Source organism: Phodopus roborovskii, unplaced genomic scaffold (assembly GCF_943737965.1).
Source record: "Phodopus roborovskii unplaced genomic scaffold, PHOROB, whole genome shotgun sequence".
NCBI classification, from domain to species: Eukaryota; Metazoa; Chordata; class Mammalia; order Rodentia; family Cricetidae; genus Phodopus; species Phodopus roborovskii.
Genome location: NW_026126549.1, coordinates 23103153 through 23125000, shown reverse-complemented (window position 1 = coordinate 23125000; position 21848 = coordinate 23103153).

Below are 21848 nucleotides of genomic sequence, written 5' to 3'. Positions count from 1 at the left end.
AATTAAAGTAAAAGACACTCCTGAGCATCACTGGTACAGGTTTGGTATATAGGAATGCCTTTGTAAAAAGCTTCATTTGTTCACCCACTCATTCATTCACTCATTCATTCAAGATTTGTTTTAATCAGGTATATACAAAAGCTGTCATTGGCTCATTCTCTCCTCCCTGATCAGAATTTACCTATACAGAATTAACTTCTTCTATAATGGCTCATTGAGCTGGAGATTAAGTTTTCATTCCTACTAATGGGTTCCAGATGGCTTAAAGCAAGGTAGAATCCCAAAGTTCCTTAATTGGGGGTTTAGATGATGTTCTGGTGTATATAGTAAGAATAACCAGACAAAGAACACTGAGCTTAGAGAGTATAGGGCTCTTATCACCCCCTCCATCGTTCTATCGCTGTGTGTTTATATATGCATGTGTGTGTGTAAGTTCACTTGTGTCTGTGTACATATATGTACATATGAATGTGTGTGTATTCTTCTTTGTTTCCAGAAGTAACCACAGAGTGCATTTTCTAGAGATCCAGAGATGCAGAGTTCAGGGTGTGGCCAGGTAAGTGGTCCATGTCATCATCTCTCCCCATACCACTCTTTTCTCCTACTTTTCCTCTCTGTCACATTTCCTGCTTTCTCCAGAAGATTTGGAGTTGTTATATCTCTAGGTCAACTCCCAGAGATTGAAAAATGTCAGTAAAATTTCCCCTCTTCCTCCATAAGCATTGAAGACTTTCTTAGCATAGTAGGGATAGAAGATGTAACAGGGTAATGGGTGTAAATGTGAAAATGGAAAGCTTGTTAGGGCACAGCCTGCTTCCACATCAGACTTTCTCCCATTCTGCTCCCGTCACCTAGAACCATCCCTTCATTCTATATGATGACTGTGTATCTGCATGTCCATTCTCTCTGAATAGTGAATTCTCCAAGAGAAATCATTGATTATTTGTTATATCCCCAGGTACTTGGAATATAGTGCACACTCAACAAATACACACACACACACACACACACACATATATATATATATATAAAATGAATGGATGCCATATGTGTTTGGTTGGCTAGTAGTAGTGAGTTTTCTACAATACTATATGTGCATATTACTCAGCCCTTGTAGAGCACAGGTAAGGGTATGCTTCAGCCTTAAATTACCTGCTAGTCATGTTCTTGGGTAGCAGCACAGGTGTTACTATCATCTCTTTCTTCTCTGAAACAACCACATGGAACATTTCGTCCTGACTTCTAGAACCTATGAAGAAGTTGTAGGTCTTTGATGGAGTATCCTCATTTCTATGCTCTAGATAAGGAATCTTTCTTATCATTCTGCTTATAGTACTTCAAAAAGAGGGGGGAGATTTTTAGGGAAAGGAGATCAGAGCATGCTTTTCCAAGCTATGTGACTCCATGCTACAATGCCACTGTTATTTAAGTCACCTTTAAAGTGAAGCAGAGACCTGTTCCAAAGGATTGCCATGCATGTTAAGAACAGTGCTGAGTATGCAGCTGAGTGTGCACTGATAAAATTACCAGTGGTTAAACTATGCCAAGTTGTGTGTCAACAGCTATGCCGGAGTAGACGAAAGGAAGAAGGTAGCAGATGAAGCCAGCCCCTAGGCTTCACCTTTCTGATTCTGGAAATCCCATTATTTTAATGATTAGACCTTGCTAAGGCCATGTAGTCATTGCCGGACTGGGGTGACTTGATGCACATGCTTCTTTTCCAAGTCTGTAACCACAGCACACACAAGTTTTCAACTAGATCAGTAAGTGACTTTGTTTTGTACTTTTTCTGGTTTGGAGATCTGAACAAAGTTCTGGAGAAAGAATGATTTTCATATCAATCATGCAGTGCGAATTGATTGAACACCTACTGTCTCCCAGGGGATACAAAGATGAATCACACATAAATCCTATTCCCCCGAGGAGTTCCCAACCTATTTAGGAAAACAACTCGAGGAAAGTTCAGTCTTGGTCCAAGAATTGAATAATAGCTCAGCAGGTCCAGCATGGGGGCTGTTTACAATTCTTACCTTGTGAGAAGTGATGACCAGAACTCTAACTGCAGGGAAGAGACAAGTCATGTCTTTGGGCTGATAAAAGAAGGTGCCACAAAGCTGCCCAGGATGGAAACTGAACCCAAAGAAGGAGGGGATTCTGGAAGAGCAGTGGGGGAAAAAAAGAACTTATGTACTAGAGACTGAGTAGGCTGGCCTATAGACATTGGCATAGTAGGAGAACAGTGTGGTTTCACAGGTCAACCCTTGAATAACAAGACAAGAAGCCTGGAGTAGATTCTGAACCACAAGAACCTGGAGCAGAGAAGTAACAGTGGACACATTTCTAGAACCTTCTACTCTACTCTAGTCCGTGTGTGTGTGTGTGTGTGTGTGTGTGTGTGTGTGTGTAAGAGATCACACTAAGATTCTAGCTGGCCCTCACTGGAGACCTCCAATCCTCCACCTGGGCCTATGTCATCTTTATTTGGGGTTGATTTCTTCAGATCTTTAGTGGCCGAGAATATCTTGTTTAATGTGGAATTCACAATAGAAGATGGAAAACAACACAAATAATGTTTCCGCACACAGTTACTGTCAGATCTGGGGCAGGGCAAGTTTCTTGATCATAGCAGTGGGATTGGTCTAGATGTCACAGTTCCCTCAGAGAGGAGCAGGATCCTCATTGTGGATACAGGAAGCTGGTGTGAGTCAAAGCATTAATCTTGAAGGGCATTTGATGTAGTCAGAATAGATACTGTTTTCCCCACTACTCACCTTCAAAAAGGCTGACAGACATTCAAATATGAAATGGTTCGTCAAGGCACCACAAAAAGTTGTCTTTAACATCTCCAAAGCAATAGGCTGATGTTTGTCCATGAACATCAGTGGGACAGGCAAAGCTGACAAATTGTCATGTGGACATTGATTGATAGACTCTTACCCAGTGACTCAAATGGCAGAAGGGTGCAGTGTAAGGAGTATGGTTTTTCTGCCCGCCTCCCGGTCTGGTCCCGCCACCATGCCAGCCCCAATTAACGCTTAACGCACAGAGACTCTGTATTTGATATTATGCTGTTGGCCAGGTACTAGTTTCTTATCGGCTAGCTCTGTCTTAAGTATTAACCCATTTTTATGTATTTTTACATGGTCTCCTTACTGGGGAGTGGGGCAGGCATCTGGTCTCCCTGGTCTCTCCATGCTGACTCCTCCTTACTCCTTCCTCTTTCCTCCTTGTCTCCTAGTCCCACCAGTGTTTTATTCATTAACCAGTATGAGAAACATATACAGAATGACATCTCCCATCAGTGGAGTAATTGATGGAGTGAGCAGTTAGCACAGACATCACCATTTTAGCCCTGACACAGGAAAAAGCTCACTTCTACCCTATGTTGAGCCATGTCTGGGGATTATCCAAAGAGCTAAATAAATAAGAAAGGTAGGGGGCAGCAACCCAATCTGGCAATCCACATACACTAGCCAGACAAGATTAACCTTCAACTTCAAGGGAATTGGCAAGAAGAGCAGAAGGAACCCTTAAATTTTTCTTTTACATTCTCCCCCCCCCCAGTGAGTTGAAAAAAAAATCTATCTGCAAAATATTTGGCCCCATAACGAACTCAAACTCAAGGAGAGTTTTTGCCATTTGATGTATCATCCCCTTTATTTAAAGTGATGAAAAAGAGAAAATGTTTTTCAAAGTGATATCATTTATCTCATAGTAATCAATAAAAACTTCATAACCTAATATATTAAAGAAAAACATTTAAGTTCAAACAGAGCAAAAATGCAAGAGTCTTAGAAGTATCACAAGGCTGTGAGGGGAGACAATGGCCCCTTCCATTTGACCCCATTTAGGTAAAGTGTGTTTAGCCACCTTAATTTTCCATACTGTTTCTCTTCCTTCCAAAGTAGCTGGGAGATAATAAAGCACACGGCCACAGACTTTTACTTTTCACTGAATTACACCCTGTCACCTATCCTTGACCTTCATTGCCACCCAGTGACTGCCAAGCTTCCATCTACCACTTGTCCAGAGAAGCCAGCCATGCAGGTTTGATTTCCTGGATTCCTAGGCCAGAGGACTAGGGGACCTCAGGTTAAAGCAGTTTCATTCTTTCCTTCCATTGCTGTGCAAAGTAAACATTATTTATTCATGATCTCTCCATTTTGCTTTGCATGAGAGAAGACATAAAGAACAAATCTCCCCTGCCTTCTTCCACCTGCGCACCCCACAAGTGAGTGGGAGAGGCAACCCCAGCATCTGCTAGGAGAACTGCTTTTGAGTACTTTTCCATTTTCCACACTTTCTGAACCAGTTTAGCATGCATTGTCCCACATAAAGTAAGCACACATGGGGTTGCCTTTCCAAGAAGACAGTTAAAACATTGAGAGAAATCTGGCATCCATGATGGCTGAAGGGCAGAGCTACCTTACATTCTTTTGGGAGTAACAAGTCTTCAAGGGAGGTGTAGCATTGCCTGGAAGAAGATGAGCAGCAACTTTCTAATTGTGATCTGAGGAGCTTAAACCTGCCTTCCCTCAAGCATCCTATGTTCTAAGATGTCTGAGTGTCTGGCATGCCCCCACTGCTGTTCGGTGCTCCTGTTAAGCAGTTCTCATTCTCTCTCCACCCCTTCATCCCTGTATTTTTTTCCTCCCTTCTTTCTCCATCCTTTCTTTTCCTCCATACTGCTTTTCCTTCTTTCTCTGTCTCTCTGTTAATCTCCCTCTCACATCCCTCTGTCCCTGAATGTCACCTAAGCATCTTCTCAGAAGAGACAAGCCTTCTGGAGGATCACACATTGAGTCAGAAAATCCCAATGGGAATTGATAGGATGCTTACCAGGCCTGGGATAATAGACTTGTTTGCCCATGAGAACATAAATTGCATGAAAGCAGGAATTAGTAACAGTTTTCCCAGAACACAGTTCTCCAGACATAATGGTAATTGCAAAGTATCTGTTAAATGAATGAATGAATGAATGAGTGAATTGTCTCAATACTCTCATATTGTTAATCATTATGCTCATTGCAAGGAGAAGCCAGATGCTCTTTAGAAAGATTAATTAATAGCTCCAAAGTCTTCTAGTGAAACGGTTGTAAATTCTGAATTCTAATTCAAATCTGTATGACCCAGAGTCATGACCACAATGCAGAGAACTCACACAGAACCTCAGAGATGAGATGAGGTTCCTACTAATTTCCATCTTCCCAACTTCACACCAAAAGCATTAAAACAAGGGGTTCATGTTCTCCCTCTTGAGTTTGTGCAACCTCAATTACAGACCAGGCATAGATTTGGCTTTATGATGGAATCACAGGTGACCTTATAACTAATTAACACATTCACCCCTTTTGATGTTGAAGATACTTTATGAATCAGAGAGAACATTCTCAAAACAAATGTTGTGCGGTCATTTTGGCTTGACCTCCTCACCTTTCCCTAGGAGAACTCTGTGAATTCCAGGTTTGAAGGCAAGACTCCATACATAAAAAGTGATATTTCCATGGAAGGGTTGTAGGAGAGCTGGTCCTTCTTGAATTCTGTGCCTGCTTCATGGGCTTCCTGTCTCTTTTGGCCAATAGCCAAAGGAGTTGGAATATATAGACTCTGTCTTTGTTAGGGTTTCCATTGCTGTGAAGAGACACCCTGATCATGACAACTTCTAGAAAGGAAAAGGATTTATTGGGGCTGATTTACAGGTTCAGAGGAGTAATCCATTGTCATCACGGTGGGGAGCATGGTAGCAAGCAGGCAGACATGGTGCTGGAGGGGTAGCTGAGAGTTCTACATCCGGCATCAGGAAGAGAGGCTGATCCATTAGAATTGACTTGAGCTTCTGAAACCTCAAAGCCCACTTCCTCCAAAAAGCCACACCTACTCCAACAAGGCCACAGGCCATAATCCCTTTGAATAATGCCACTCCTTATGAGTCTATAGGGGCCATTTTCATTCCAACCACCACAGATTCCTAGATCAATCCTAAGAGCCTGAGGGCATACTTTCTGGTCTTCTTTGACCTTCTTTCTTTCTTCATTCTTCCTTTCCTTTGCCATCTCCCTCTCTCATCTTTCTCTCTTCTAGTTATACCTTTTAATTTCAAACCATGGTTTCCTTAAATGACCTGTACTCTGAGCAGCTGGCTGTGGGGCAGTGGAGATGGTTGAGAGTGGGAGACTGTGGGAGAAGACTGTTTTTTTTTTTCTTTTCTAAGCCACAGCCTCTGGTCGTCTGCTCTGTAGGAGGATCATGAAGAAGCTGCTGGCCTAGAACACAAAGATCTGCGTCAGTTTGACACCTCTAAGAGGGATTATTCATCACTCTGTTGGGCTGAATATAATAAAGATGGGGTCTGCTCACCAAGCTTTGAAGTGGCTATGGAGACAGCATGAGCAGAATTCAGGCACCATGGCATAGGCACAGATGTAATCAAGAGGTACGCAAGGTACCATGGGAATAGCCAAAATTAGGATACCATTGGGCACTTGCTCAGTCTTTTAAAGGTTCCTAATATATTGTCTGCTCAGAAAGTCTCCTAAAAGCACTGTGCATACAGGCAAATGAGGCAGTCCCCTTTTGATTTCCATTTTAGGTATTTGTCAGGTCATTATTGACTGGATCCTTCTGTCATTCTTGGGTCTTGAGGATCATATTAGGCATTGAGGAAGGCATTAAGATGCCTGGATTATATCACCATTTTTAAGGACCCAGAGAATTAGCAATGCCTGTTAGACCTTGTGTGTAAATCAACACAAATAGCTCCAAACCTTCTAACCATTCATGCATTGGCTCTACTGGGGACAGGAGCAGCAGACGAGAAGATAGAGGTGGAGTGGGGGAAGAGAGGGAGAGATAGAGACAGGCAGAGATGGAAAGAGAGAGAGGAGAGAAATGGGAGGTGGGCAGGACCCTTTTAAAAGAGAACATAGTCAATGTGCACAGGTGGTGCTCTTAGTGGCTGCAGCTGAGGATGGAAACCCAAGGGCAGGTCAGTATAGATACCTGAATACTAACACTCACCATCATTGTCACCTCCTCTTCACATGGGTCCACCCTTTATAATAAGAAAGCCTAACAAAAGTCACACCTTTTATGGGCAGCCTTTTTTTTCAATGACATTGTTGCTTTCTCTGAGTTTTGAAGCTTGTTTGTTAACTCTTTTAGTTCTGAGAGTAGATACTCTTTCTGCTACATTAACTAGGGCTTATTTATCCTCCCTTGATGGTTTCCTTTAATCTTGTCCTATTTGGAAAGTGTGTCTTTGTCAAACTCTCCTCTATATACCTGGATGGAGTGTACCACCTGGGACCTGACCAGGCTGTCCCCGATACACACCTCTACTCATCATGATGCTGAATGGATCTATGTAGTCATATAGATTTATGCAGAATAGATGCCTTAGCATCTCTGTGGCTTATTTCACCCATATGAAAACCCTATTCCAGAGGCAGAAGGACCTGCAATTGGTCAAGTTCCCAGAACTAGTTAGTTCAGGGTGGCATTTTAGGTCTTATTAATGCCAGACCCTAATGAAGAGAGGAATAGCTCTCCCTTGCATTGGGGTTCTCTCTGAGGTGGAAACTTGCTTAGCACAGACCCCAGAGGGTTCACTCGGCCTGCTGCCACCTCACTATGCTTCAGAATAGACAGTGTTGTACCCGGCCAGCAACAGCCTTCACTCCCCACTAACGAAGCATGTTCTACAGGGATCTGGGAGCTCCATTTCGATTCTCAGGATCTACAAATAAATAACACACCACAACACATTGTTTGCTAGAAATTACCTGGAGCTCGGCCCTCCTACGCTCATTCTGCCATACAGAAAGAGGCTGTAGCAGCAATCAATGGGTTTCCCATGGTCCCTGACCATCTACTAGCTCTTAGTTTTACTGGTTTGATTTTGCTTATACAGTCCCAGCTGTGATTATCAATATGTGCATTGAAGCTACTCCTGCCACTGGCTGTAGCAACAATAATAAGACTGGGGGGTAGAGAGGGTAATCTGCCTTCCTCCAGCAAGGCTGTAATCACTGGGTTAAAGGGGGTAGATGGGAGAGCTGAAAGGAGGAAGGGAGGGAAGAAGGTTCACACACACACACACACACACACACACACACACACACACACACACAGGGGGGGAGCACTTCAGGACTAGGGGCTGCAGGAGAGAAAATAAAAACAAACAGGCCAGCTTGAGAGTGGACGGGCAGCCACTCTCATCTCTCTGTGGCAGTAAGCTCAACACTTCTGTCTGTGGAGTCAGACTCCCATTCACAGATTCCAGCTGTTCCCTGTCACCCCTTAAATCCTTTAAATACAGTCAGATAAAACCAGCTAGTTGTGGGATAAATTAACATGCTCAGGCAATTATAGAGGCTTTTATGATAATTCGAGTACAAGGGGCTTAAACACCGGGTCTGTAGGAAGGAGAATGAACTTCGGGATCCCTGACATTTTTTTTTTCTTTCTTGCCTTAAAGTAAAAAAGGGAATGTTTTCCAAGTGAAGTTGGGATAACGGTGGACATTATATCACCAACTAATTTGTAATCCCTAAGTTGTTCTGAACTGTCATTTCAAATCTATCAAACACATTGTTTCACACATTTAACGTGTGTAACCTTCTTGTCAGCTCCTCTTATAATGCCTCAAAGCATTTGGTTTGTAAACAACTAGATACACTGCTGGCCTCTAGATTGTCTTTGAACTTAAAAGACCATCAAGGGAATGGGAGCGACACGTGCATTAATACTCCCAGAAGAACCTACATCACAAATCATATGAGGTAAAGGAAGCATGTGGAATTCAGTTACTTCCTTAATATTAACAAATGGTGCACAGACCTAACAGACAGGAAGAACAACAAATAAAATGGAGTAGAACCAAGCCACAAATGAATTGTTGAGCCCAATCAAGAATGTGACTACCCAAGGAATGATTACCCAAGGAGAAGTTATAACACACTATACGAGTAAAGTCACAGCACAGAAGTAAGGACAGAACTATGTGACCATCCCATTCCTTGAGGGTTTTATTTGGGAGGCCATAAAAGATATGGTTTATTCTGGAGCATATATGAGTAAACATAGATTTAGGTTTCCCAGGACACAACGTTCTAATATAAAAGTAGTTTCATGAAGTTTTATAGTTTTAAAGCTATAAATCAAGGCAAGTTTAACACACATTGGTGGGCACACCATCAGAGAGACTGGCGTATGGGAAGGGAAGATGTTTTCCTATAGGCACAAGATGCTATCTGATGACATTCTTAGGTTATGGATTGTTGGAAGTTAGTGATCTGCTAAATTAATGGATGCTAAAATGTTTTTGCCTACTAGTCACAAGACATTAAGGGGTAGGAAAGGTATGGCTATTCAGAGGACTAGAGATAAGACAAGTGAGGTAAGTAGCCTCTGGACTTGTGATATCCCAGCCTCTCCACATCACTACAATAACAAATTGAAAATATTATTTCTGAAACAATCTTTTCTGTTCTCAAAAGCCTACTCCTGACAGCACCAAAGATCCCACAGTAACAGCAGACGTGCTTCTGACGTGGCTGAAAGCTATGCCCTGACAGGGTAAGAGTTCTGCCAGTCTAAATCTCTTTCCTCCTCTCTCTTCTATGAATTTGGCATTAATGTTCCTCTTCCCCCCCCCCCGGGCTGGTTGAATTATCACCAGTGGAAATGCAGCTGTAGGTCACACCATCCTCCGGTGTGGCCCCAAGCAGGCATTTTCTGGGAGAGAGTACACCTCTGACTTGAAAGCATTTTCTTTTCAAAATGTTTTAGTGAGTAAGATAAAGAAAGGGCGCCCAGGCTGTTGTGAGTATGGGGAAAGGGGAAAACTGGCTCCGTTTTGGTGAGAGTGAAAGTTGGTGCAGCTGCTATGAAATTAGTGTCAAGTATGGGGAGAAACGGGGAAGCAGAGAGGAGTGGAGAGAGGGGTAACTGTTGTCAAGATGTATTGAATGAGAAGGATCTATTTTCAATTAAAAAACATATAGACAAATAATGCAGTCGTATCACCCTTGGGGATATACTCAAAGGATGCTGTATGATAACACAGAGAGACTTACATATCCCTGCCCATTGCTGCTCTATGCACAATAGTTTGAAAATGGAATCAGCCTGAATGCCCCTTCACTGATGAATGCCAATGCAAATGTGGTGCATTTATTTACACAGTGGGCAAGTACTCAGCTGCTGTGAAAAATGAAATTCGTGGATAAAGGGATGGAACTGGAAACTGACGTTATGAGTGAGGGAGCCCAGATCCAACAAGACAAATGTCACAGTTCCTCTCCTTTGTGGATCTTATCTTTGAGCATGTGTTTCATTCAGAATACCAGAGAGGTCAGAAAATTAATAAGGAGCCATGGGAAAGAGACTTTCAGGGCAAGAAAAAAATAATACAGTGGGATAAAGGGGGATAATGAAGTAGGAAGGATTAAGTGGAATGGGGGATAGGAGAGAAGGGTAGAGGAGGGAGTGTGGGAAGGACGCCAACAATAAAGACCTTTGGAAAAGGTAATATGGAAACCCACCACTATAGAACCTCCTTACAGACACATACTCACACAAACATGCATGCACATAACATGGCTACTTCATAATGGGGCAACAATGCCACAGGCTAACAAATAAAAAGTGCAATGCCAGGAATGGGTTGTCTCTTTCAGAGTTGCTAGCCAGTAAGAGCCTGCTCTGCCAAACATCACAAGCTATTGGCAATGCTTTTGAATGTCCCTCCCCATGACTTTAGGCTAAATCCCTATTGTTTGAGACACTGCATACTTGAGGCATAGAACATGGATATGGCAAGCTGGTAATGACATGAAAGCACCTCCCTATTGGCTAGCTTTTATAGTCCTGAAAGGTGCTGTGCAGCCTACCAGAGGCCAAAAGTCATCATCAACCTCACTCAGCTGTGATCCTTGGAAGCTGTGACCAGCCTGGCTACATATGCCCACTGGTAATAACAACGTGGAAGTAACCAAAAGGTTTTTTAAAAAAATGTATTATGTAGCGGTTCCTCAGGAAAATGGGGACCAGTCTACCACAGGACCCAGCAATCCCCCTCTTAGGCATATACCCAAATGATCCTCATCCATACAATGAAGACATGTGTTCAACTATGTTCATAGCAGCATTATTTGTAATAGCAAAAACCTGGAAGCAACCTAGATGCCCCTCAACTGAAGAATGGATAAAGAAAATGTGGCATATCTACACAATGGAATATTACTCTACGGAAAACAAAACAAAACAAAAAACCAATGGAATCTTGAAATTTGCAGGCAAGTGGAAGGAACTTGAAGAAACCATCCTGAATGAGGTAACCCAGTCACAAAAAGAGGAACATGGTATGTACTCTCTCATATACCGATTTTAGACATAGAGCAAAGCATCACCAGCCTATAATTCATACCACCAGAGGAACTAGAATACATGGTGGATTCTAAGAGATTCATATAAGATCCCTCACAGAAGCGGGAAGGGACAAGATCTCCAGAGCACATGGGGAGTGAGGGGGCAGTGAGTAGAGAGGGAACTAGGAGAAAGAGAATGGGAGGAGAGGAAAGCATGGGACTAGGAAGGTTGAGTCAGGGTAGGAATAGAAGGCAGGAGAGAGAGAGAGAGAGAGAGAGAGAGAGAGAGAGAGAGAGAGAGAGAGAGAGAGAGAGAGAGAGAGAACATAAAAGAGGGAGCCATTATAGGATTGAAGAGAAAACTGAACTTAAAAAAAATGTCCAGATATCTACAAGACTGACTCTAACAATTTGAGCAACAGTGGAAAGGCTACCATGAAAGCCCTTCCTTGATAATGAGACTAACTTACCCAGCATCATGGATTCCTCATTTAGTACCTGTTGGAAACAGAAGCAAACACCCACAACTAAACACACTGAGCTGAACTAGAATCCAGATGCAGAGAGGGAGGACAAGACCAGGCTGCAGAAACACATAGAGACAGCTGACCTGAACAAGGAGGGGCTAACGGCCCCCCAGACTGATAGCTGGGAATCCAGCATGGGACTGACCCAGACTCCCTGAACATGGTCTCAGCTAGAAGGCCTGAGGAGTCTAAGGGACCTTGGCCAGTGGAGCCAGGATGTATTCCTGGTGCACAAAATGACCTTGCGGGTTAGAGGAGGGATACTCCTCTAACCTAGAGACAGGAGAGAAGTCCTAGTCCCAACTTCAAATGACTTGACAGATTTAGATGACCCTCCTGGATGGCATCACCCTACATGTGGAGTGTGGAGGGAGGTGAGGGTGGTCGGGGTGCATGTGAAGGTGGGAGAGAGGGAAAGAGGGAGAGGGGGAGGGAGGAAGAAAGGGAAAAGGAACTGGGATCGATATAGAAAAAATTAAAAGAAAATGTATTATGTGTACTTCTGTCTGCATGGTACCTGAAGGCCAGAAGAGAGCGCCAGACCTCACTGATGATGGTTTTGAGCCACCATAGGGGTGCTGGGAATTGAACTCAGGACCTCTGCAAGAGCAGCCAGTACTCTTAACCTCTGAGCCATCTCCAGCCCCTAACAGAAGGATTTAGGGCTCATAGCCCATGGTGATATTGGCATCTAGCACTGCTGCTGGGACAAGAGCCTGTAGAACTGTGGTTAGATGGGTAATAGGCTTATGGGGGAACCTACTATTATTATTCTGCTAAAAGGATGTAGTATTGGGAGATTTTGTATTGTATTTTTGCAGCACAGTATTTTTTAAAGACTAGAGGCACCAGTAAAGTTAACTCCACGTATTTGTCACCCTGATCCAATGGTTACCAGTGTTTTCTTCATTTCTTTGTTTCCTCTGTGTGTGTGCACAAATGCACATGGGTGTGCGTGTGTGTCTGTGTGTGTGTATCATATGTATCATGTCATTTCAAAACAGATATCAGCAAGAATCTAAGAACGCAATTTCTTATGTAGTTGCAATGCCATTATTGAGTCTTGCAAAGTCTACAATAATTGCTTGGTATAATTTAATATTTGTGTTTATATTAAGTGATTTAATGTGACGTTATTTTAAAATGTTATTTATTGATTGTGGAGGAGTCCATGCATGCTATGGCACAGGGGAGAAGACCAGAGGGCAACCTACAGGAGCCCATTCTCTCCTTCCACCATGTGGGCTCAGGGGATCAAACTCAGGTTGTCATAGTTGGCTACCTATGCCCTTACCTGCTGAGCCATCTCCCTGGACCCCTGGTATGACTTTTAAAGACTAGCACAATACTTTCCGGTGTATTTTTGAAAAATAATTACACTCACAAGAACTACAGATGGCCAATAAAACTGAAATTTTTCTCACCACCAATCATTAAGGAAATGTAAGTCAAGGAGTCAAGGCACTAACTAGAAATCATCTGCAACTGTTAAAGCATACTTTAATTATAAAATAGGAAAAATTTAAAGCAGAAATAAAAACTATTATGTTTAATGAGCACTTCTCTACTGGTGAGACTTGGGCAGTGGCGCATTCCTAGAAAATGCTCTGCAATCCATGTAGATCTCTGGAGAAATCAACCTAGTAGTTCCAACCCTCAGAGCTTAGCCTGTAGAAAAACCAAACAAATGTGATAAAATGTGAAGGTGTACACTGAACCACTGTTAACCAGAAAGAGCACTTGAGAATGGCATGAGAATTCTAGACATCTCAAATAACTGGATTGTTTTCTTAAGTGAAAACCAACATCCCAATAATGTAATACTATACTATTTAACTGAACAAAATGATGAACTGGATGTATAATTGTCATAGAGATGTTCTTTTTTTTGTTTTCAGTTTTTTATTTATTTAGTTTTTTTTTCATAGAGATGTTCTTAATGTAATGTCCACCAAAGCAGACTATGACAGAACTTTTACAACAGTATCTCATTTTGTAACATGTCTCCATTAATGTGTGCAATGTAGTAGGTACATGATGTATTAAAGATAAACTTAAAAATAATGGTAATTTTTGTTGAATAGTCAAATTATGTGTATTTTCTATTAAGCTTACTTTCAAAATGAACTAAGCAAACTAATTAAATATTCACATATTACATATTATATAAGATTATATATTAGATCATGACAGTAGCTAATATTTTTCTTATGTGTCAATCACCTGATTAAGTCTGGCCTGATTGGATCTTATTCCAAATGCAAGAAGCAAATACTGTTGTTATTTCTGTTTTACAGATGAGTAATTAGGGTAAATCTGCAGTAGGATGTGTGTGTGTGTATGTGTGTGTGTGTGTGTGTGTGTGTGTGTGTGTGTGTGTGTGTATCATATATTCAATGTTTTCCCCAACCTTATTGATGCCTGATTATTTTGGCAGTGCAACTTGTTTGGGACAATAAAATAGAGTGATATAATCCACCTCCTAGCAGAAATTCTGAGTCATTGAAGATTTTGTATTTACCATTTGTTTGTTTGTTTTTTGTTTTGTTTTTCAAGACAGGGTTTCACTGTATTGCTTTGGAGCCTATCCTAGAACTAGCTCGCTTTGGAGCCTATCCTAGAACTAGCTCTGTAGACCAGGCTGGCCTAAAACTCATGAAGATCCACCTGCCTCTGCCTCCTGAGTGTTGGGATTAAAGGCATGTCCCGTCAATGCCCTTTTAATTTTGTTCAAGGTCAATGTAATTCAGATAGTGGTCAATCCTTAACTTACATGCCAGAACAAAAAGCTAGCATGAGAAATGTAAGCTTTGTTCATCTGATAATGCTACTGAATTTTAGCTCAGTATTTTTACAGTTTTTCGAATGAGCTCACCTATTTGTTACTGCATCATAATTTTCCCTAAGCTGAGTGTCACATACCCAAAAGGCAAAGTTTCTCTAAGTAGCCTGTTTATTAAATGGACAAGCTGAAGTTCAAAGCAGCTAGTCTCACATCAGAATGTGTTCCCTGACCTACCTTCATTTATTCTGATTTACACTTGTCTGTTTACTCTCATAAATTTGAATATCCAAGCAATAACCCGTGGCTCACACAGAATTCATATGTAAACACATATGAATTTATGTATATTTTGTTTTGAAGAACGAGCATGTTCATAATCTACCACTGACAAATTGGAGAATAATAAAGATGGCGGGGACCAAGAATATACCTCAGTTGTAGAGTATTTACATAGCATAAGAGTGTCCCAAAGTTCAGTTTCCAGCTTTAATAAGAGAAAAAGGGAAGAAGAAAGATAGCTGTGTAATTTAAGTTTAAAGGCCTGAGGATCTGATGCTACCAGTCTTATTGTTGAGCATCCAGAAGCATTCGGCCAAATGGCTAAAGAAAAAGTAGGGATATTTTCCCTGTACCGACTCTTTGTTCCATCTGTGTACTCAATGGATTGCACCCACCCTCATTGATGACAGCAAAGCTCACTGAGTCTTTGATCCACAAGCCAAATGCATGGGGAAACACCCCCCTCACAGATTCACAGAGGGGTAATGTTTCCCCAGCTCGGTTAGGCATCCTATAACCCAGTCAAACTGACACAAAGAATTAACCATCGCTGCAAAGACAGCAGCACATAGGTTTAGAAGCATTATCATGAACCCAGGCAATTCAGCACACGGTTACCCCTGTTTCACTCCATCAGTTTAGAGATTCTGTGCACTGGCCTGGGTTACCAAACCTAAACTTTGAGATTGTTTGGAGTTTCTGGGAGGTGTATAAAGTTGATAAGGAGAGGGCTCACCCTGCCCACAACTGGCAGATACTTATACATAGATCCTCTACACATAAAACTCAGGGAATATCAAGGGAGGGAGCAGACAGTTTCCTAGAGCCAGAGGACCAGGATGTCTGCTTCTATATGTGACAGGGAGCTGTACCCATGAAATCTCAAAAATATGGTCACCTAAACGAGACTTGCACAGTGACACCACCAGTTGGCATGGCAATCTGGATAGAGAAAATCTTACAAGGCCCCACACCTAGATGAAGAGCTACAAGCAATTAATGGCTTCTGAGATGGGGAGAGTTAGTCCTCTTCAGGGACAGGCCCCTGATAGTTTATCCAATCCTGAACAATCAGATCTAAAGAGACACATATGAGTAACTCATCAGGTACATATGTATATATTCATATGTGTACATATACATATATAATTACAGAAGAAGAGGCCATAAATTTTAGAGGGGGTGGGGGTTGTGGGAGGAGATTGAGATGAGGGAGGTAAAATGATATAAATTTAGTATTCATGTGTGAAATTCTAAAAATGCTTTAAAATTAAAAGTATATTTAGAGTGGAATGTATCACTGAAATAAGCCATTCTGTGTTCAATCACTGTTCAATAAGAAGGCAGACACTAAAATATACAGTCAAAAATGTAATAGCTAGATCACCTTCAGTTCTACTATTTTATTGATATATTATCTGGCCATATCTTAGCCTCAACTACTTGTCCCTTCCTCTCATTCCCATCCTTTAAAACACACACACACACACACACACACACACACACACACACACACACACACACACACACACAAACATGGGGGAACTTTACATATTATAATCAATCTAGAAATGTGTTTGATATTGTTTTTAATTGTAAAAGACAACTGTAGTTAGAATTGTGGCATTATAAGGCTGGAAGACTTTGGTAGCCTCTTGGTCAAACCCTGTCAACTTACAAATGATGGAACAGACTTTTCCTGCTTTATATCTGCGTAGTTTACTCATACACCTCAGATGCAAACTCCAAACACAACTCTCTAGGGCTCTTTTCAGCCTATATCTTTACACATCCAAGTTAAACATAATAGGGTTTTCTTCCCAGGATGATGATGATTTGGATAACGATGTGGCAAAGGTACAGCAGTGTACATCCCCTTAAATGTCACTGAATTCCACATTTTAAAATGGCCAGATTTATATTAGGTGAATTTTACAGCAGTGAAAAATTCTTAGAAAAAGAAATACAATGAGAATTAATTACGATCAGAGCCCATCACTGGCCGTATAAGAATGAGTCCACTTAAACAGCACTAACCCCTAAGGCCAATGTTATTAATTCAATCTCCATATCATGGTGGTCTGCTGTGCAACACTGGGTAAATAGGCTCTATGCATTGGCTTTCATCTCTTCAGTTTTAAGACCAGCACTGCTGTTTCCACGGTACTATAATGTCAGGGAATTATATTTAAGCCATCATTAACTCCTCCAGTCCACATTGATCTTTCCTTTCTCTGAAACTCTGGCACTTATAGCCTGCACTCAATCATTTAGAAATTAATTAGGTTCCATCTTGTGCTGTTCTTTAATTGTTTGATGTAGGATAATCTTGCCTTGCAAAAGATTGTAAGCACTTTGAAGTTACAGACCGTCTTATGTTCACTTATTAATGCACTCATGTATTCATTTATGCATGTGCATAATAAATTATGTTTTTACCACAGAGTACATGTTAAGTACTGGGGGACACAAACATAGATGATGACCCGATGACAAGGTACATGTATATGGCAGCAGGGATGGGGGTTGGGGTTGGGGTGGGGGTGGAGTGGGGAGTAGGTTTCAAGTGCAGCAATGGCTAACACCATCAGACACTCTCAAATGTCCTTCCCCTTTCACCACAAGGCTCACACTGGCAGAAACCTGCCATTTCCCCATAGTTTTGTTGGATGTCAGTGAGAAACCCAAGGTCGGGCACCATGGGAAGAGGACAGGAGCATTTGTAAGTACAGAAAGCAAGGTGATGAGGAAACATCCAGATTGGCCAGGGTCCTAAGGAGAGCAGTAAATGTTCCCTGCTATCTGTGAAGGTCAGCACAGACGGTTCTCAGGACCTGTGATACTTGATGCGAATTCTTTTTGCTTTGTTTTTTGTTCATTTGATTGGGGGGGGGGGTCCGAAATCTAAGGAAACAGCTCCTATACTCCCAATTCCCTGTCACATATAGTGTATTGTAGAAGGCCACCTAGCAAGGTAGAGGGCTCCCCATGAGAACAGGTAGTGATCAGTAATACACTGTGATGAAAACTGTACTGGAAACCAATGAGGCAGCGAAATGTTCAACAATGCTTCCCTGCATAGACCCTGAAGGGAAAGAATCAAGTGCTTGCTGGGCAGGAAACACAAGAGGGAAAAGGACAGCGCCGAGAAAAGGTTGGCAAACGTTCCCTACTGGCCCTGTCAGGAAGATGAGTCATGGTCCTTTACACCCAGGCTGCAGGGAGAGCTTGACCCTTGGCCTCCCTGACCCCTTAGTGAGGAGAACAGAAACAGAAACAGACCTCATCACAAAACAAGCCCTACTTGTTAATGCCTGGCTTTTATTTTGTTGTTGTTTTTGTGTGTGTGTTTTTTTTCCTTCTTCTCCTCTTCAGGTTATTTCCTAGGTCGTTTTTCTCTTTATCAGAATATGGAAAGAGTTTTTCACCAAGGGAAGTCTAGTTAAAGACCAATCGCACATTCCACAGCTCCTCACTGTGACTTCTTCATCTCTTACAGTTTCCTGGCTATCCATTGCTTTGGAAGGAGAGACCAATGGGTCCAGTGGAAATTCTATTCATCGCCCTCCCTCTGCATGCTGTCTTTTTGGCTGCAGCCTCCTAGCTCTAAGTGTAATTCAGGAGTTAGCTGTGACAAGAAGTGGCTATGAGAAGAGTAATAACTCTCAGTGTGAGCTAGAAGGTTCTTCCTTCTTCTTTGCCAGCATTCCACCAAACGACATACCACAACATGCCATCTTACATCACAGCAGCCACACGGGTGGCTGGGAGGTGTGATATGGAAAAAGAATCTAGGAACAGACGTGGGAGTTTGATTCGGACTTGCCAGTAGCCAGGATTCCATACTTCAAATTTTCCTTGTTATATCACTGTAACACAGGTAGACACATTTGCCTGTTCATTCTTTCCCTCCAACCCCTGCCCAGAAGATGGTAAACTCTTGGGAAAAAGTGCCAGGGCTGAATGGATGAGAGAATGAATGAGATAACAACAGGGAGAGATGTAGTGTCCCAGGACATCATGCTTAGATGTGCCCACCTGATGGTGCAATGCTAGCCAGAGGAACTGCTGCATAGATACTGCTTTAGCATCTATACAAAACTATAAAATATGAACACCATTAGTACTTCAGTCTATATTAGCCTGGCTAATAAAGATATTGTAAATTTAGATGAATGGTTTCCGCATTCAACCTGACTGAAATCACTTTGTGCTTTGATCTTCTATGGATGCTGCTTTTGGATTTAGTCCTGCACAGGACCTATGCTCAAAAAGAAACTCCCACTGCCAATAATTTAAAGGAAACCCCTTGTAGGTGGTTCTGGCCTGCTGAAGAGTAGCTTGGGGAGTGTCAAGGGGTTACTTAGATTCCACACTGTTGTGGAGTATGTCACTTCTGGCACAAAATGTGACTGCCATTTATATCACCAGCCCACCAAGATGAGTCAGTCTCCAAGAGAATGAAAGATTCAAATGCCAGCTCTTCTGGGCTCTGCACACTGGCCATCTCATAAGCTGTCCCTTTCTTCCTACTAAGTCACCTGTTGGACCAGTTCACAGACATTGGATCTCACTCTGATAAATAATTTTCTGTATAGGCACATTCCTTTTTATGATTGGTCAGCTCTTTAACAGGGAGTCTTTTGGTGGATGTGTGGCTCTCTCTTTTGTATGCTCTTTTTTTTTTCCTCCGGAAGGGACATTGCAGTCTCCATGTGAGGACTGAGTAAGAATACCCATTGTGACCTTTAACTCAGCTCTCATGCTATAACCTTCAGCTTCACTTTTCTTATGGATGAGAAATGGCAAGATCCTAAAACGTTTACCCATAGAGAATCATCTGCACATAGTACAAAAGGCCCATTTGCCCTGTACTGGCTACAGACCAGGTTTTCACATTGTAATTACTACTTCATAGTGCAAGGAGTTGAGATATAGTGTTGTCTATCTGTTAGTATTAAGGCATCTGTACTGGCCTGCCCTTGAGGTTCTGACAGGATACACCCTCAGCTGCAGTCACTAAGAGCACCACCTATGCACATTCACTATGTTCCCTTTTAAAAGCGCCCTGCCCACCTCCAACCCTACTTCCTCTTTCTTTCCCTCCCTCTCTCTGTTTTGCTCTCTCTCCCTCTCCCTCCCTGCTCCCTCTTTCCTCTCTCCCCTCTCCTGCTGCTCCTATCTCAGGAGACAAGTCTCCCCACTCACTTTCCCTCTTTTTAGTGATCCCTTTCCATAATAAAAACTTCCTCTCCTTGAAACTTGTCTCCTGGCATCTTTCTCTCATGTGCTGCTTTTCTTATATTACAACACTATCCATATCTTACAGGAACCAACTCAGCCATGTGCCTTCCAAAATTACAGTCCCTGAAGAATAATAGGCATCAAGTTTAGACAAAGAAGACAGTAAGAAAGGGTTACCAAGATGTGACTCTAAGGGTGTGTGTGTGTGTGTGTGTGTGTGTGTGTGTGTGTGTGTGTCCATGGTGGATGGATACTAGAAAAGAGAGCAACAGGTGCTGCAAGGGAGGACTTCACTTTCTTCCTTCAGAGATGCTGAAAGCTTGCCTTGAAATAGTCCCTCTAAGACCAAGTGTGGCTAAAAGTCTACAATCCCTGTATAAGTTGGAGCATTTCAAGTCAAAGGGATTTTTCCACTATATAAACAACTTAGAGTCTCCTAGTGGCTGGACTATTGCCACTTCCCATCAGGATACAATCCCCTGAGTCATCCCAGGATAACACAGGTGCACCTTTTCAGTGCCAAGTGTTATATGCCCTGCTTGTTCAAGTTCCATTCCTTAGCCTTTTGGGCTGAGATTTATTGTTCTACAGCTACTGTGTTGAATTACATTTGAAATCAATTAGCACAGGTATTCAAAGATGAATACTTAGACTCCAAAAAAAGGCGATGAAAACATACCATTTAAATGCAAATCAATTTCCTTTCATGTATTTTTTCCTTTTGCTGCCTCAAATTAATAGTTTTTAGATATTTGTGAGTAAAGGGGAGAATTCTTTTATGTCAAATATTTCCATCACCCTCATGTATCCTCTGGCTTGCACCATAGATGCAACCCTCAGTTTTCAATAGTACCACAGAACTATCTCCATGGAGATCTATGGTCATTAGAATAAATATGGCAGTTGAGAAACAACAGGGAAATGCCTTTGGGCTCTTGGTTTTTATCAGCAGTAATTAGACAGTTTGGGAGGAAGACATTCAGTCCCTACAATATCAAAAGTCATAGCTGCAGACTACATTGTCCTCTCGATCCACTTCATCTGTTCTCTGGCTTAGCCTTCATCAAAGACTCTGAGTACAGCAATTAAATTTCTAATGAAGAGAGGCTGCCAAATGGAAGGAGAAAAGGCAGTGTCTCTTGGAAGAATCATACTCAGGCTTGAATTTCAAGTGTAGGTATCAGGACCACTATAAAAAGAAAGAGTAGGAACAGAATAGCAATGGAGTCCAGAATGGAGAAAAGCTAAGTTAGAGATGAGTCAGCTTGGACCCTTTCCTAAAGCTTCTTCATTCCTGTCATACTCCCACCCCCTGTGGGGTGTTGGGTCACATCTGTTAAGTATTTTGTATACAGTGTTGTCATTCTGCACACTTTGTTAACATAGGCACATAGACTAAGGGAAGCCATTTCACTGATCCTAACCTGAAGAAGGCTTCAAGTCTGAGACATTGGGGTTCTTGACATGGCCATTCACTAGGACTTCATCTGCTCCCCACATCCCAAAGCTAAAGAGATGGGATAGATTGTGTGATAGTTTGATTTCACAATGTCACCCATAGGCTTTCACACTTTAACACTAACTTGGTCAATAGTTCGCAGCACTGTATGAGAGAAAGTTATAGGATTTTTAGGAAACAATATT